Source organism: Eptatretus burgeri, chromosome 2, assembly GCF_056783735.1.
Source record: "Eptatretus burgeri isolate ZD-2024b chromosome 2, Ebu_testis_v1, whole genome shotgun sequence".
In the NCBI taxonomy this organism is placed as follows: Eukaryota; Metazoa; Chordata; class Myxini; order Myxiniformes; family Myxinidae; genus Eptatretus; species Eptatretus burgeri.
In genome coordinates, this window is record NC_140962.1 from 77,664,323 (window position 1) to 77,682,065 (window position 17,743).

The window sequence follows — 17,743 nt, forward strand, 5'->3', positions numbered from 1 at the left end:
TTTGAGCTTGCAACTGTCTATATTAACCTTTTTTATTTTGAATTATTGTAGTACAAAGTTATTTTGATATTTGTACATCATGCCTCGTATGTGTGTCGTCATGTTTTGCAAAAATGGCTGGAAAACGGGTAATCGCTCCCACCGATTCCCGAAGGAATCAAACATTCGCCGGCAGTGGATAAGATTTGTACAAACAAAATGGGCGAATTTCCCCCCAAAGAAACGGGTAAAGAGGACCCTTTGAATAGACTTGTCATTTGTGGTGACCATTTCATAGCCGAGGATTACGAAGGCATCAACACATCTGATCACACTCTGTGAATACGAGTTGTTGGTTGACAAGTTCTCCAGATACTGCGCTGTCACAGAATCAATTGTTGAGTTTAAGTGAGAAAAACCTTGAAGTGTATTCTTGAAGTGTACATGGAAAAACACATAAATAAACTTTCTGAAAAACACAAGCATGAAAATTTCTCAACAAATCACCTTATTGTTGATTAAATTACTTTTTAACAGCATCAGCAAATTGGGCTATTTCATTTCAATTGTAAAAAATTGATTAATTTCCACTTTTTTTTCTAAATTTGGTACAATATTTCCCAATGAGGCTAAACTTGTTTTCGTATTTATATGCCACAACAGCCTCTTGAAAGTTGGAGTTTGTTCTAACTGTTCACTTTCGCTGGGGTCAAGCTCAGCTGTCAGAAGACTTCAACGCCACGGCTACGGTGTATAATATATTTGTGTCCATCATTGATTCATTCTATTTCTGACTCTTGAGTGACAAAAGGGTTAAAAATTATGATATCAAGTCACAGACGAATCAAACTTTACATTATTTTATGCATCGAACAAGAAAATGAAAATGTACAAACCAATCTGTCTGGTGGAGTCTGTCAGTGTGACCTGCCGGGCAGTCAGTCCTGCCACTTGTACACGAAATAGGCCGTTTCCTGGCACTTGCAAGTGGCTCGAATTTATATGGCTCACGGGCAGAAACTCCATAGTATAGATTCTCATCATCCTCTGACTCGTCCTCGGCAATATCGGAATGAAAACACTCAATTTCATCGCCGCTGAAATCGCTCTCTGATTCGCATCTCGCCATTGTTCACAGGCTGCTTCCGAATGTTCACAAAGTTTTCGGAGAACGTGACGTCAGAGCATCTTCGGTAAATTCCGGTCTGTTTTTCGATCACTGACAAAAGTTTTGACTTAAAAGTTAATTTTAGCATATTTTGAGTTTCAAATGTAAGAGAATAATTGCCCAACGATTATTAATGTGATTACAACCTTCGAATCACGTGAAGTCATCAGCGACCCAAAACCTAATCTTTAAGTTTCTTTTCACATTTGAATTAATTAAATCCTCTTGTTAAGTATTTATAAGCATATGCCTTTTATATAATGCCTACAAATTAACTTAGTATCTTTTCAGCTAATTCATCTTTAAATTTTCCTTCAACCTTTTTATTCTCATTTGAAAAGAGTGGGTTATTAGGATCATAATTACTTGTATCATTAATATCTTCATCTTCTTTCATATCCTTATAAACATCATCTGTAGTTATCTCTAGTATGAAGCTATCCATATCCATATATAGCAATACACTATTCTCACCATAACTTTTCTTTAGATTATTATAAAAGTAATCATACATTAAATACTTTGACAGATCTAAAACAGTCGTTCCCACAAAAATCGGTTTATCCATCTTTATACTCTCTTTATTCAAATGAACAGCACAAAAATTATTTGTAAATTTTTCCACTCTTTTAAGGCTTCGTTTATTTATCAACTTCTCCACCTGCTACCAAGTTGTAGCAAGTCTTACATTTTGTCTATTCCTCATATTTTCCATTGTTTTACCAAATACGGAATTATTCATCAACTTATAAAAGTCCTTCTCAAAATCATTATCAGCCTTTGTTCTCATCCTCGTATTATAATCGATAAATTCACCGAACCAATGACTTTAACTCAACTTTAGGACCCCATGTACCTTTTTGATTTGAAGTCCTGCTTCTATAAATTGCTTTAGATTTATTTGATGTAAAACATACTTCTCTTTATAAAACAATGTTGTTCGTAATTTAGTTGTCGGAATGTATTTAAACTCATTTGAAGAACTAAAGAAATGTTGTTGATAACCACTGAATAGCTCTTGATTGGGGATCTCTTTTTCAGCTCCATAAGGAAGGTCTTCATGTTTGTTTTGAAGTTTTCTCGGATAGTTTATATCGACTTCAAAATAATACCGATAATCCTGTTTATCTAAATCTATTTGACTTGTGGAGATTATATCATCTAAGATAGAGTTGAACTCGTATTCTTTTACCCATTTAAAATTACCATATGGTTGAGATTCAGACATTGGCCAGCCATACAAGTTATTAGCATCAAAGTACATTAAGTAAGATGTGGGCTTATCAGGTGAGAAATCTGGAAGATATTTATTATTTGCCTTAGCCTATCTCTGAACAAACTTGTGAATTCCCTCCTCTTTTAGCCTTCTCAATCATCAAGAGCATGTCTACATCACTGAGAATATCAACGGGTTGTTCAGTCATTTTTAACATAGCGCTCCAGGCGAGTCCAGGGATGTGTAATAATGGACAGTATCAAGTCCGTAGGAATCTTTAAGATTACAAACTTATCTAAATTTCCCCTAACATATCAGCGAGTAATAAAACATCAGTTATTAAATGATGGTCATGATATTCACCCATGTTCTTTAATCTCAAACTCTTTCCAAACTTATTTTGCTCTTTTATACTCATCACCCGTAATATGACATCGTTCTAACTTGGTTTTGAGGAGGAAGTCTTGTTTCTTTAAATCTTTCAAAGGAATCCATTTTATCATATGGGTAAATGCCCTTTTTAGTAAGAAGAGAAATGTCTTTACCCAAGTCAGCTTCAGTCCAAAATTGACCAAAAAGTATAGGAAAAGAGGAGGTTTGAAACCAAAGAACTTAGAGGGCTTGTCATAAATTTACAAGAGTCAATAAATCCAATATTTGTATTAACACCCATTTCACGAGGATAAATATGTTTTGTGAATGAGATGTAATTTTGATCTGTAGTAGGATTTGCTATTTTCTTTCCAGGAGTCTTACTTCGTTCTTTTATAAAGAGATGCATATCATAATGACAATTATTATGAAGAAGTACAGGTATGAATGTAGGGATTCTATAATTATGATTTCAACTATTATGAGCTGCTCCTCCATATTTCCCTGTTACATGGCAATGATCTCTAACCCTTTTATCAGTTTTTCCAAAGCCTCTGAGCATGTATGAAAAATTCTTGCTTCTTCAAATTCTTTATCTTTATTTGGAGATAAGTTAAGGGGTTTATTTGTTCTTGACATTATTTTCGTTAGCTTGATACACTCGTCCTCAATCATTTTAACAAATTCATCAGCAGCATCAGTTCCTCTGTAAAACTCCGACTTATCATATTTACTTCCTGCAGTTGATTTAATGTAATAACAAAACCCACAAGGGATATACTTTTGACATTTAACATCATCAGTCTTTTCCAAGATGCTCTCAAAATCAGCATATATTACAAATGGGTGTTTTACACAGTTATTTGTTTCATTATATACAACTTTCTCTCCTGGTCCTGGCATCTCAACAACTGCTGCTTTATGATTAGATCAATACTGTTGCGAATTCGCGCCCGCCGGCATGCGATCGGCCGCTCGACTCGAATGGCGGCCGCCTCGCCCACCGGAACGGATAATTCAGTCGTGACCCTCTCGGAACAACGCCGGGAACTAGTCACGGGTGGGGGTTTAACCTCACCACAATCGTGCCAATTGCCCACCCACGCAGGATAGGGTTGCTCGCGAAATTCGACCTACCTAAGTACCTGCGCGAGTGGTCGACTGGGCGATCGTACCACGCAACAGGCCGACTCCGGACACGAAACACTTAAGCAGTCCGTTCCGTACTACAGTGATTTTGATATGTATATGTATGTATATATATATATATATATATATGTATATATATATATGTATATGTATATATATATATGTATATGTATATGTATATATATATATATATATATATGTATATGTATATATATATATATGTATATGTATATATATATATATGTATATGTATATATATGTATATGTATATATGTATACAGTGATATATATTTTAACCGAGCGGTGTTATCGTCGGCCTTGACGGTTCCGATTAATTACCGGGCGTTTTAAACCCACTACGAACCCCTTACGTGATGCAAGATGGAGGGTCAATAAAAAAGGAAAAGAGACGAAGCAGAGCGGGAACAATTACACAATCACGTTTAATTGCACACACAGACAACGTAGAAGGCACGTATTTAGTCACAATAATCATGTACAAGAAAGCAAGTCAAGCGCAGTTGTACCGATAAGCCAAAGAAATACCACGACTAAAACCGACACACGGCAACACTTAAACAATACTACTTTAACGGAGACAGGCGCCACCCACAGTCATTTACACAAACCCAAAGGAAAAGCAAAGTGGCGACTTCCCTGTGGGCCCTCGAGTCCCTCTCCCACATCCGTTGGCGTGGTCGCGCCTGGCCCCGACTCCTCTCACGGTCGGCGAACCCTCTCCGGCACTCCTCGTTTGGATGCCCGGGTCCACCACACAACTGACGCTGTCGCGTCTGCCGTCCGTGCCTCCGTGGATAGGTCGCCCACCAAACCGCGAGCGCAGGACCAACACGACAGGAACTCGAAGACAAGGGCCAAGACGAGAAGAGACTCAAGACTCTCGGACGATAAAAAGCTCTCGCGACAAAAGACCACCACTGCAGACGAGCAAAGAGGAAGAGGAGAGGAAGAGAGTGGAGGAAGAGAGAGAGAGAGGACGCACCCCGCCCGTGTCCGTCTTTTATAGCGCGGGGCTCCGCCCTGTTTTTGGCTCCACCCTCCTTCGAGAAGGTTCTCGAAAAGGGGCGTTCCCTCATCCCGACCGCCTCACGCTGTTCATCCACAAATCGGCGGCGAGCTGCCCTTCCCCCTTCCTTCACACCAAGCGCGGGGAAAAATGGCGGGAAAAGGCCACGAGCATCGTTGGTGGTTTTTGTTTGTTTGAAATAAAAGATAGAACAGAAAAATGGCTAACTCAAAGCGTCGCAGCCCGGATAGATCACATAAATTCCCTCTATAGAACGGGTTTGGGCTAACTACACAATTACTTAGCGTCATAACTGATCTAAGGTCTCTTTATGGTGTAATGCGAATTTCCACAACCGTAACACTACCCCCTCCCCTTTTTACAGACTCGTCCCGAGTCGTCAAATTTCTGTGTGCCATCATGTGTTGTTCTACCCTTGTACGTTTTACCTCCGGATCCCTGAGTGCGACATTCAGTGTATTCGTGTCCCCAAAATAAATAACCTGAGGGCTGAGTAACTAACTAAACAAACCCACTCATACGGACGACTTAAATAAAATTGCCGGCGCTAGACAGACATGCCGGGGGCGCACTCATATTTACAATTCACAACTTAACAACTTAACCTTATAATTTACACTAAACCATGGCCCAGGATCAATGGACTCTGCAGGGAGCAAAACATAAGTCAACCGGTGCACGGGCCGCTACTGCAGGCCCACGTTGTAGCTTCCACAGGACAGTTCTTTCCGCTTGCAAACTGTTGCTTTCACGATGATCCCGGCACGCATGGAAATGAACAGGGAGGGGGGGGGGGCAAATCAAAACAGAATGGGGAAAAATGGACGAGGGCAGCAAGCATGAATGGCAAAGGCAGCAGGCAAGGCATGGCAAGGCCGCTGTAGTAAACACAGCCGGCAGATGAACTGGCCGGCACAGGCCTTGAAGCACAGCTGCAGACGAACCGGCTGGTGCAGGCCTCGCAGCAAACACAGCCGGCAGTGAAGCTGACCGGCACAGGCCTTGCAGAAAACAGCTGCAGACGATCCGGCCGGTACAGGCCTTGAAGTAACACAGCCAGCCGATGAAGTTGGCCAGCCTTTGCCTTTCAGTGGAGGTTGGTGGAGGGAGTGCGGTGGTGCTGGCCACTCGGAAGATGGGCTCGGACCTACCCTATGGTCTCCCTCCCAACCTATCGCCTTTGCCTGTCTCTGTCCATACCCACCCCCTTAATTTGTCAAAAATCAATTTAGCCCCAACTTATTTTTTTGTTGTTTTTATTGTTTTTTCTCTTCCCTACTATAAATTGTCCACTAACCCCCTTTACTGTCTTTGTTCGGCTAACCTATCTTCTCCTAGCCTACTCCCAAGCCCTACGTTCCCTTCCTGGAGGGGAATAAGGGAGAGCTGGCGTCCTGCGTCGAGGCCCAACTCAAGCCTCAGAATGGCCTCCCCAGACTTCAGCGATCTTAACCCAAAGTGGGTCCAGTGGCCCACTACAAGAGTGAAGGGATGGATGGTGCGGAGGGGTACACTTCCTAATCTACCCTAACAATTATCACTTAAACTACTCCGGGGCTTCCAACAAGCGCCTCTCGCTTAATCTACTGGTTCTATCAACCCAGATTCCCATCGCCTGTGTTGGTGTCCTCACAATTTCAGGCCATGCCCCCCAATTTTCCGCCCGTGCCCTCACACGGTTTCGTGGCTGGGACGCGTGGCTCCCTTGGCAGGCACTACTCTCTGCCGATTCTCCAGCTATGGCACCCCCGGGCACTACACTGCCTCGGAGCCTACCAGCTCCCTAAACACCGGGGAGTGCCCCTCCTGGCGACTCCCCTCAAATACTCACGTGGCAGGCTGGCTTCCCGGGCCCCTTTCCGAGAGTCACCCATGCCCACAACACTGCCCACGCGGCTCACGGCGCCCCAGGCTCCCGCATCATGCGGGCGCACCCGTGCCCACTACGCTATCGCGGCCCACCATGGGCCCTTGGCCTACCACGGCCGACTAGCCCGGTGCCCGGGGTACCCACTCAGCGATACTCACCTTTCGCAGCCACCCTCCCAGCCCATCAACAGGGCTCCTGCAACCCTCCAAATAGGTATCGAGCCTACACTCCCACCAACAGCAAAACGACCTCCATTTTGTCAATTTAACTAACCCAGCTAACTTACTTTACACTGACCCCGGGGTCCCTTGGGCGGGAATCACTCCTCCCCCCAATCACTCATCGCACCATGCATTCCACAATCACTCCATTCACTCAGACCCGCTGGCCTCACTCACTCAACATGTACATTTTCCATTCCATACTTCTCAACTCACACCGCTGAATCCTGCCATCCTGCTCACTACATCCCCTAACTAACTCGTGCTCCCACATCATCCCTTACACTACAGCACGTTCCTTTTAACACTATGTTGCTAAGCGACGTCCCCTCTACACATCCACAGTCTGTCCATGTCTCCAAAATGTCATCAACTCATTTCCCAACCTAAATCTGCACTAACATCCCTCTAACTAATCCATTCCACAGGCCCCATGAGGACTTACCCCTGCCCCATGAAGCTGGTCTAACTAAGCTAACCCTCCCCCCTAACTAGTTCCATTCCTATGCCCGGGCAGGGGGGTCTTCCACCCCATGCCCGGGAGTCCTGTTCACCCGAAAGCGAGGCTTGCTATTTTTTTTTTAAATGCGCAGCACCAGCGCGGCAACTCGCAACCTGCGCGCACCAACGCGGCAATTCACAGCCGCGCACCCTTGGCGTGACGTCATGGCAGCTGTTCGCGTCCCTCGTCCCTCTTGGACGGCACCATCCGGCAGAGATTCACCCTCCTGCCGGATTCCAACCATACACGCAGCTATGACGTTACCCGGCGCATGAAAAAAAAACCAAGCCTCGCTCTTCGAGGGGTTTCCCCACGCGAACGCATGTGCTCTGCCCGTTGGAGCTTCACACACCCGCCCGCGTGAAGAACCCGTCCGGTCCAAATCCGTATCCTGCCTAACCTTTGTCCGTCCGCGGGATCGGCAACATTCACCGCTGGCGTTTCCGGACCGGGTTTCACTCCCGCAAGCACGCACGTGGCGGCCTCGTGCATTGTACAGCACGGACCTCGCGCTCGATGCTGGGCAAACTCGGCGCGGTCCCCAAAACAGCTACGGCCACGACTCGGCCTCTGTGCCTTAACTGTCGCCGTCGTCGTCTCCATTCCCTCCACGCGCTCAAGCTCCCGCGTGTCACGAGACTCACACACCTCACCATTACACTCACTTTTGGAGATGCGGCTGCGTGCTCCCGCATGCCGACCGTCATCTCCCTCACATACCGCGACCTCACACACCGCGACCTCACACACGCTGTCCCTCTCACACTCGGCCGCTCACTCACTTGTGGCATGCTGGAAAGCACGCACCCGGGTTCACTCGCAACCACACCACTCACACACGGGGGCACACTCACACCTTGCACCACACACACCGGGACAACCACACTGGGGATTCGTATCCCCACAAGGGTTCCCGGGGCCTCTATACCCCCCAAGCTCGGCGTGCACCCGTTCGCAGCACCCATCCCCTCGACCTCGCAAAGCACGACCGAACCCACCCGGTCGTGACTCGCCTCAAGGGAGAATAGCGTCTCCCTCTGTTCCCGAAGGAGGCCATCCAACTGCTCGCACCGGGCCCCTAAACAATCCGCCAGCTCCCCCGCATGGTCCTCCACTACCTCAATGTGTGTGTGCTCATCCCCAACCCCGTCCAATTCACCCTCTATCTCCCGTGTCTCTGCCAACTCAGTCACCTCTTCACCCATTACCACCCTTGTCTCCACTATTTTTATTTCCTTCTTTGTCTTTGTTACTTCCCTCGTCTCCATTTTTATGTGTCTCCTTTATCAGGGCCCACCCCAATCGTTGTTTCATCCGTCGAGCGATGTCAATTAAGTCCCGCACCACTAACGTTCCTCCTTGTGATGTCACATGTCCCACATTATTGTATTGCTCGACTTACTGGCTCCTTCTGAGTCGTTCCTCCTCTCGGAACATCCTGAGTTCTTCGCTCTCCCTCCGGAGTTTTTCAATCTCCGTGGACTCCAATCTTGCTCCCCGTTTTAGTTGTTCAATTTGAAACTCACGTTGTTCTTGTGTTCTACCCCACAGTTTCTCCTGCTCTTCATTTTCCAATCTCATTGTTTCTTTCAATTGGCTCATTTCCTTCCTGTGTTTCATTCGCTGTTCTCTCACTATTCCTTGTTTCCTCTCCTGTCCTTCCTTCTCCAGTTTCGTGGTTTTCTTCATTTGGTTAATCTCCCTTTTGTATTTCATTTGCTGTTCTCTCACTACTCTTCATTGTTTCCTCTCCTGTCTTTCCTTCTCCAGTTTCATGGTTTTCTTCATTTGGTTAATTTCCCTTTTGTGTTTCATTCGCTGTTCTTTGTCTATTTCTTCGCACTCCAGTCTTGCCTTTTCTTCCAATTGGTCAACCTCGGCTTCATGTTTTTGTTTTCTATCCCATTGTTCCTCTCGTTCTTCCCTCTACAATCTCGTTGTGTCCTTCAATCTCCTGATTTCTCCTTCTATTCCTGTTTCAGTTGTTCTTCCCTCATCATCCTCAACTCGTTTTGTAGTTCCCTTTCTTTGTCTTGGTGTTCCTGTAACTCAGAAGCTTTCTTTTCTAATTCTTTTCTCATCTCCGCACACTCTGACCTTGCTTTGGCTTCTAATTGTTTGATCTGTGCAGTGTGGTTCCTCAACGTTTCATTTTCCGCTCTCTTCCTCTCCTCTTTTAACATCCTTAGTTCGTTTTGTAATCCTCTCTCTTTGGTTTCGTGTTTCAGTATCTCAGAAGCTTTTTCCCATAATTCCTCTCTCAATTTGCATGCTTTTTTTCCCATTTAATCTATTCTCTTATCGTATGTCTTCCTCATCTCCGCACCACTTTCCAATGCTTCCATCCTCATTTCGTTCATTTTCTTCCCGTATTCCTCTCTTCTTTCTAGCCATTCCTCTCTCAATTTTATTGCCCCTTCCAGGGTTTCTCTTTTGTTTTTGCCTGATCTTACCTCTTCCTTCAGTTGTTCCAATTCCCCATTCGTGTTCGCATTCTCTTTCTTCCAACTTTTTTTTCCATTCTTCTTCTAAGTTCTCTCTATCCCTGGTATTACTAATTTGCTCTTCCTCTATTCTTTCGTTCAGTTTGCTCTTCTCTTGTTCCAGATTTTTCTCTCCTCTTTTTATCGTCTCTTCTTGGATTTCTATTATCTTTTTGCCTGATCTTACCTCTTCCTTCAGTTTTTTTAATTCCAAGTCGTGTTCACCTTTTTCCTTTTCCAGCTTTTTTTTCCATTCCTCTTCCAAGTTCTTTCTATCCCGGGAGTTACTAATTCGCTCCTCCTCCATTCTCTCACTCATCTCACTCGTCTCTTGTTCCCACTTATGGATCCTCAATTCTATTTCCCCCACTTTTCCCTCAAGTTCCTTGGCCTGTCTTGACTTGTCCAATAGTTCTTTCTTTAATTGTTTTACTTCCAGCTCGTGTTTCTGTTTTTCTTTATCGAGCTCGGTCCTCCATTCTTCCTTCAATTCTTTCCAAAGCCCGCCAATGTCCGGCATAGGCGTGCTTGACCTCGCCTGCCATGCCCACGTGGTTTGAAACGGCTGTTGGGAGCGCTCGCCTCGTGTTGCGCCATTCGCAGCGCCATAAATAGCCGCCCACTCCGTGCTGTGCTGAGGTGCGATTGCGCCGCCATTATGCGACTCAGTTTGCCGATAAAGTCCGTGCTCAGAATATTGGGTTGAGCTTCCCCTTTGATTAAAAGTACAAGTACCATCCCGGGCCATGGATTCTAAATTATTACACATATACATTTCTACCCCCAGCACCCGCTCGCCTTGAGACGCCATATTATTTCACGTAAGAGATTAATTCGGCCTGCTCGTAATTTGGAGGGAATCGGGGGTCGCTCCTCTCACCCCTGAACCGATTCCCTTGAATTTAGTTGGAGACGGGAGAGTTTGTTTCCCGCTCTCTGACACCTGTATTGCGAATTCACGCCCGCCGGCATGCGATCGGCCGCTCGACTCGAATGGCGGCCGCCTCGCCCACCGGAATGGACAATTCAGTCGTGACCCTCTCGGAACAGTGCCGGGAGCTAGTCACGGGTGGGGGTTTAACCTCACCACTATCATGCCAATTGCCCACCCGCGCAGGATAGGGTTGCTCGCCAAATTCGACCTACCTAAGTACCTGCGCGAGTGGTCGACCGGGCGATCGTATCACGCCACAGGCCGACTCCGGACACGAACCGCTTAAGCGGTCTGTTCTGTGCTACATTGATAACCGAGCGGTGTTATCTTCGGCCTTGACGGTTCCGATTAATTACCGGGCGTTTTAAACCCACTACGAACCCCTTACGTGATGCAAAATGGAGAGTCAATAAAAAAGGAAAAGAGACGAAGCAGAGCGGGAACAATTACACAAGCACGTTTAATTGCACACACAGACAGCGTAGAAGGCACGTATTTACAGTCACACTAATCATGTACAATAGAGCAAGTCAAGCACAGTTGTAACGATAAGCCAAAGAAATACCACGACTAAAACCGACACACGGCAACACTTAAACAATACTACTTTAACGGAGACAGGCGCCACCCACAGTCATTTACACAAACCCAAAGGAAAAGCAAAGTGGCGACTTCCATGTGGGCCATCCAGTCCCTCTCCCACGTTCGTCGCCGTGGTCGCGCCTGGCCCCGACTCCTCTCGCGGTCGGCGAACCCTCTCCGGCACTCCTCGTTCGGACGCGCGGGTCCACCACACAACCGGCACTGTCGCGTCTGCCATCTGTGCCTCCGTGGATAGGTCGCCTGCCAAACCGCAAGTGCAGGACCAACACGACAAGAACTCGAAGACGAAGGTCAAGACAAGAAGAGACTCAAGACTCTCGAACGACAAAAAGCTCTCGCGACAAAAGACCACCACTGCAGATGAGCGAAGAGGAAGAGGAGGAGGAAGAGAGTGGAGGAAGAGAGAGAGAGAGGACGCGCCCCGCCTGTGTTCGTCCTTTATAGTGCTGGGCTCCGCCTTTCGCTCCGCCTTTCGCTCCGCCACATTTTCGGCTCCACCCTCCTTCGAAAAGGTTCTCGAAAAAGGGCGTTCCCTCACCCTGACCGCCTCACACTGTTCATCCACCAATCGGCGGCGAGCTGCCCTTCCCCCTTCCCTCAAACCAAGAGCGGGGAAAAATGGCGGGAAAAGCCCACGAGCGTCGTTGGTGGTTTTTGTTTGTTTGAAATAAAAGATAGAACAGAAAAATGGCTAACTCAAAGCGTCGCAGCCTGGATGGATCACATAAATTCCCTCTATACAACGGGTTTGGGCTCACTACACAATTACTTGTCGTCATGACTGATCTAAGGACTCTTTATGGTGTAATGCGAATTTCCACAACCGTAACAATACTTTAAATGTTAATCAAGTCTTTGTTGAGATCAAAAGATATTTAGACATCTCTTAGAAGGATATGATTTATGCTTTGATTTATAAACTTGACTACTTATCAATCGAGAAAACTTTTTGATATAAGCATCATGAACGGTTTCTTTATTAGTGAAATAAAGGAGATCTACATGGCTGTCATTTGACCAATTATTATTGGATATAGTATTACTAACTCTTAGGATTTGGACTTTGTTTTTTATCAGTTAAACCATTAACATTTATTGATAGGTTATTCATATTCTCAAACTTTGTTATATCTTTTAAGCTCATGGGTTCTCCTCTAGATTATATCTATGCCTAGATCCCCAGTTTCTAATTTATTCTCATATTTCTTATACTTTGAAACTCTTTCACAGTCCCTTTCCTGTGGATAAAGATGTGCTGAGATACTCCAGAGAAAGCATTTATTTTCAGTATTTTTAATATTAATTATTGCCTTTTTATTCTTTGTATCCTGAGGTAAATCAATATAAGAGAAGCCTTGAGTGGAGTGTATTTAATAATATGAAGATCAATAGATGAAACATTCCCATTGTTGAGCCCACTACCTTGTTATTGTTCGTCTAATTCAAATCTAATAAGCTCTTCAAATATCGGAGATTTAAGGAAGTTATCAGTTAATGCAATAAGATGTGGTGGATTCGTTCTCATATATTTTTCTTGAATAAGATTATCTTCTCTTGAGAAAGTAAAGGAGGCTCCAAGATATCTTTTAATGATTTATGCTTTTTAACCTTCTAGTAACCACCTTGATAATTGAATCCTTTAAGATATGAATTGCTTCCCAAATGGATCTTGCACTAATATTAAATCTCATAAGTTTTACCTCTATGCAATCTTTAAAACATTTTTGAAGAGTTGTTATTTCAAAGGGTTTTGTCTCAATGACATCTCGCTCTAATCTAATTGCCTTCTTATTTCTCTTCAAGTTTCTCTCAATGTTGTTTTCATGTTTTTATGATTAAAGGCGTTTTTTAACTCTCTTTTATGGCATCCTTAGAACAGACATCACTATGTTTTGTTTCTTGTTCAAATGGAGATATTTGTCTGAAAATATTGAATGTGTCTTTGTTGGGTTGAAGGTGTATTATATAACATTTATATTCATGATTACAAACGTTGCAGTACGTTGTATTCAACATATTTATGACAAAAAACTTTGCTTAAAATAAAAAATCTTTGATGAAAATCTCACAATAATTTATAGATGCTTTTTGTTTAAATGAAAATTTTCTTGATGAAAATTCTGGTTAATTTATGGGTGAATCTGTGCTTAAAACCATTTTACCCACCAACTTTTTTCACTTAATATATACAATGTACCAAGAAACAAAAGACAAGTTTCAATCAATCTCTACATTTGTAAAAGATACTGAGAAATATGTCGAGGATGTAAAGTTGAATGAAGGTAAATATAACAACTAGTGGATAAAAACAATTATGGTGAATAATATGAGTTCTTCAATTTCCTTCAGTGGAAGGGCTTTTAGTATATCTGGAAGAACATCAATGAAAGTAGCTCTAACAAAAGTTTCTCCACTCCTTCTGGCAATATATTCAAAACTAGAAAAAGCAATGAAACAAGAAAAAGCATCAAAAAAGAAAAACCTTCTGGATGAAGCTTCAGAAGGAAAAGATAGACCATCAGCAACATGCTAGGAGAAATTTGTATTTTTTTCAACACCCCTAAAGATGTAAATCTTGATGAAACAAAGGATGTTAATATATCAGGTGAAATGACATTTCGTTCTGGAGTAGTTGAGGACCATTTTAAAATTACCTTTAATGTAAAAAATGTAGTAGTTGAATCTGTTAATGAAAAAAGTATATGGATATAGATGGTAGTTTTTTTCTACTAATTAATTATGAGTCATTATTCAAGTGAAGATTTTGAAGATTATGAGAATGATGATGGTATTTCTGGTGGAACAGAAGACAGTTATGACACCGACAGTTTTGTGTTCAAATGATAGTTTTGAAAGTAGTTTTATAGATGATTGTTAAAGCACCAATGAAAGTACCGAAGATGAAACTGAAGATAATTTTCATTTGAAGTAAATTTTTTTACTTTATAAATGTGAATCGTGAACTGGATCTTGAGCTTCATGAATTCCCTGATTCTCCACATGACAAATTTGAGAATTGTCCTGCATGTTATAGAGTGGGATTAAACAGAGTCAGAAGGCCATAAACAATGTATATTCTGTGATTATCTTCTAATTAATGAAAAAATATATATAAAAAGGAGCATAACTGTTTCAAAATTACACCAAAAATGAATTACTTTCATGATTAACAAGAGAAATGAATGTTAAGTACGACGGTGATAATACACCTTTTCTTACAAGAGAAGAGTCCGAACAAATGACGGTAATGTTTCATGGATTGATGATGTATATTATTAACGATCGTCATTTTCAGGGAAATATCAAAACAAGATATTGTATAAATAAAATAATGGAGTATCTTCAAATTAAACGTGAACTCAGGATAAAACAGAGTTTCTGAAAAGCCAATAAAAATTAAATAATTTATTTTCTAAATATATAAATTTATGACTTTTTACCCATTTAGGAAAATAAGATAAAATTTAACAACCATAAAAATCTTCCAAATTCATTAAGATGTCTCATAGTTGGTTCAAGTGGATGTGGAAAACCTGCCTGCTTTTGAAGATGCTCCTTACTCCCAACTTTTTCGATTTTGATAATTTGATAATTTTTACAAAGTCAAGTTTTCAACCGGAGTATCAACCACTCTCACAAGGTTTTAATGCTGGTCTTCAAAAAGAAGACATAATTGGTTTATTTAAACTTCACAACGAACAAAATGATTATAACATTTAACATATAATTCAACTATTTTGTAATACACAGAAATATAAAAAGAAATCAAAACCTTTAACTTGTATTCTTGGTGATAATACGGATGACATACCTTCACCCCAAGATTTGGTTAAATCAAAAAAGAATCTCATTATCTTTGATGATTGTGTTAATGAGAGAAACTAAACAGTTATGGGTAGCTACCACACCAGAGGGAGACATTCTTCTTGTCACTGCATTTGTCTTAGTCAATCATACTTTCACCTCCTTCGTCGCTCGATAAGATATTATGCCAATACTTTTATTTTATTCAAGCTGAATTCAATAGTTACATATAATTATTGGAGAGACAATTGTTCAATGTCATGTAGCAAAGGGGAATTTGAGGATTATGTGAAACACATAACAGGAAAATATATAAAATATTGTTGTGAAACAAGATGAGATACTGAGGGATATAATTTTTATTTTATCAACAATCACATACATAAACTAGAACGGGCACTCATAGAGCGCATACCTTCGCTGCCACTACTTTTTTTGTTTTTGGTTTGAGTGTGGGGAACTGGTTTCATATGAATGGTCTTATGACACAAACCACATATCTATAATGTCATGACCCCCCTCCCGACTTTTGGGGGCTACGGACTAAACAACAATCAACTCACGTCGTTTTGGCGAGTCTTCACTCACAAGCTTGGTGAATACAACCTTTCAACAAGAGAAGGTAATCTCGTTTGATGCTGGTTTCATGCAAATCAAATAAGAATTGACTGAGTTATGCCGAAAACCGCATATTTTTCAAGGGCTTGACCCCCCCCCCGACATTTTACCCCAACCGGTGACATGTGTTATGACGTCATTGTGTCACAAGATTGGGCATTAAATTCTGAACATTTTGGTGCTGGGTTCATGTAAAGCAGACAATAATTGACCACGTTATGACAAAAACCGCATATTTTTCAAGGCCGTGACCCCCCTGACCTTTGACCCCTAACCGGTAACAAGAGTATGGGCGTCATTGTGTCATATTGCATATCACAAGATGAGGCGTTGAATTCTGAACATTTTGGCGTTAGTTGCATGCAAATTGAATAAAAATTGACGGTGTTATCGTAAAAAGACGATTTTGACCTTTTCGTGACCTTGACCTTTGACCCGAACGATCCCAAAATCTAATCGAATGCTTCCTGGCTAATAACCAATCATCCCACCAAATTTCATGCAATTCGGTTTATTACTTTTTGAGTTATACGAATCACAAGATTACAAATAAATAAATAAATAAATAAATACACGCCGACCAAAACATAACCTTTCGCAGAATGCGAAGGTAATGATAGTTGTTATTATCAAACTTGTGAGTAAATCTGCTTCTGGAAAAAACTTTCATAAATCTTGGTTCTTAAAAAGTGAAAATGAAAAGATTACATGTTTTTGAAAAAAAAACACCCTGTGATACGTATTGTATCTTCAACCACCAGAGTAATGCGTCCAGGAGAAGTAGAAGGTGAAGATTATTACTACATTTCAATGAAGGAACATATGCGATTGAAGAACGAAAGACATATTTGAGGAGGTCTCTCTTGGTGCAACAAAATACTCATATTTTAAGAGTGAGTTAAATAAACTAAAATCTGGTGTTCTTGGGTTATTAGAAACTAATCCAGAAGGAATGAGACAAATGATTAAACACCTGAGTGGTAATGGAGTGAAGATTTTTTCATTCAGTTTTGATGCTGATGAAAAAAGTCAATGCAAACATATGAAAAACAGAGATACAAGTATTAGTGAAGAAGAAATTACAACTCATATTAATTCTCATCAAGAATTTGATGAAATATTTAAAGAAAATAATTTATTTGAACACATCTACTGTAATGATGAAGAAAAGGATAATTTCCCTATTGACCTTCACAATTCATTAAATGATATTTTCTGAGAAATAAATGGATGCGAAAGAACGAGCAAGAAGATTTAAGAAACATCAAGAGTTGGTTTCAAAAGTTGTGAAACAACAGGAAGACATAAAGAAGAAACGCAGACAGAAACAAACTGGTGAAGAAGCGTTTGAAAGAAAACAAGAGAAATTTCTTCAACCACTTAAAAAAAAAAACTCCCCAACAAATGTCTGCAGTTTCAATGATGGAATACACCCCTAAAAAACTTCAAATGATAAAAGGTTTTCGTCAAATGACGGATGAAGAACTAGAAGATATAGGAGAATTAGAAGATGATGATGAAGGATTATTTCAACAAATGGAAGAGATAAATCAACCCCCCGATTATGTTGTGAATGCTCTCCAAAAGAATGAATATTCAACAGATTCAAAAACCAGAGCAGGTCTCATTCCAACAGAACAACCAGCACTATTCCATTTTGTTCAAGAAAAGGGATTGATATTTAATGATGAATTGAGGTTCTTGAGTTCTGTTCAACCACCTGTTAAATTAACTCTGAGATTGATGTTTCTTCTTGCAAAAGATGGCTGACAAGGT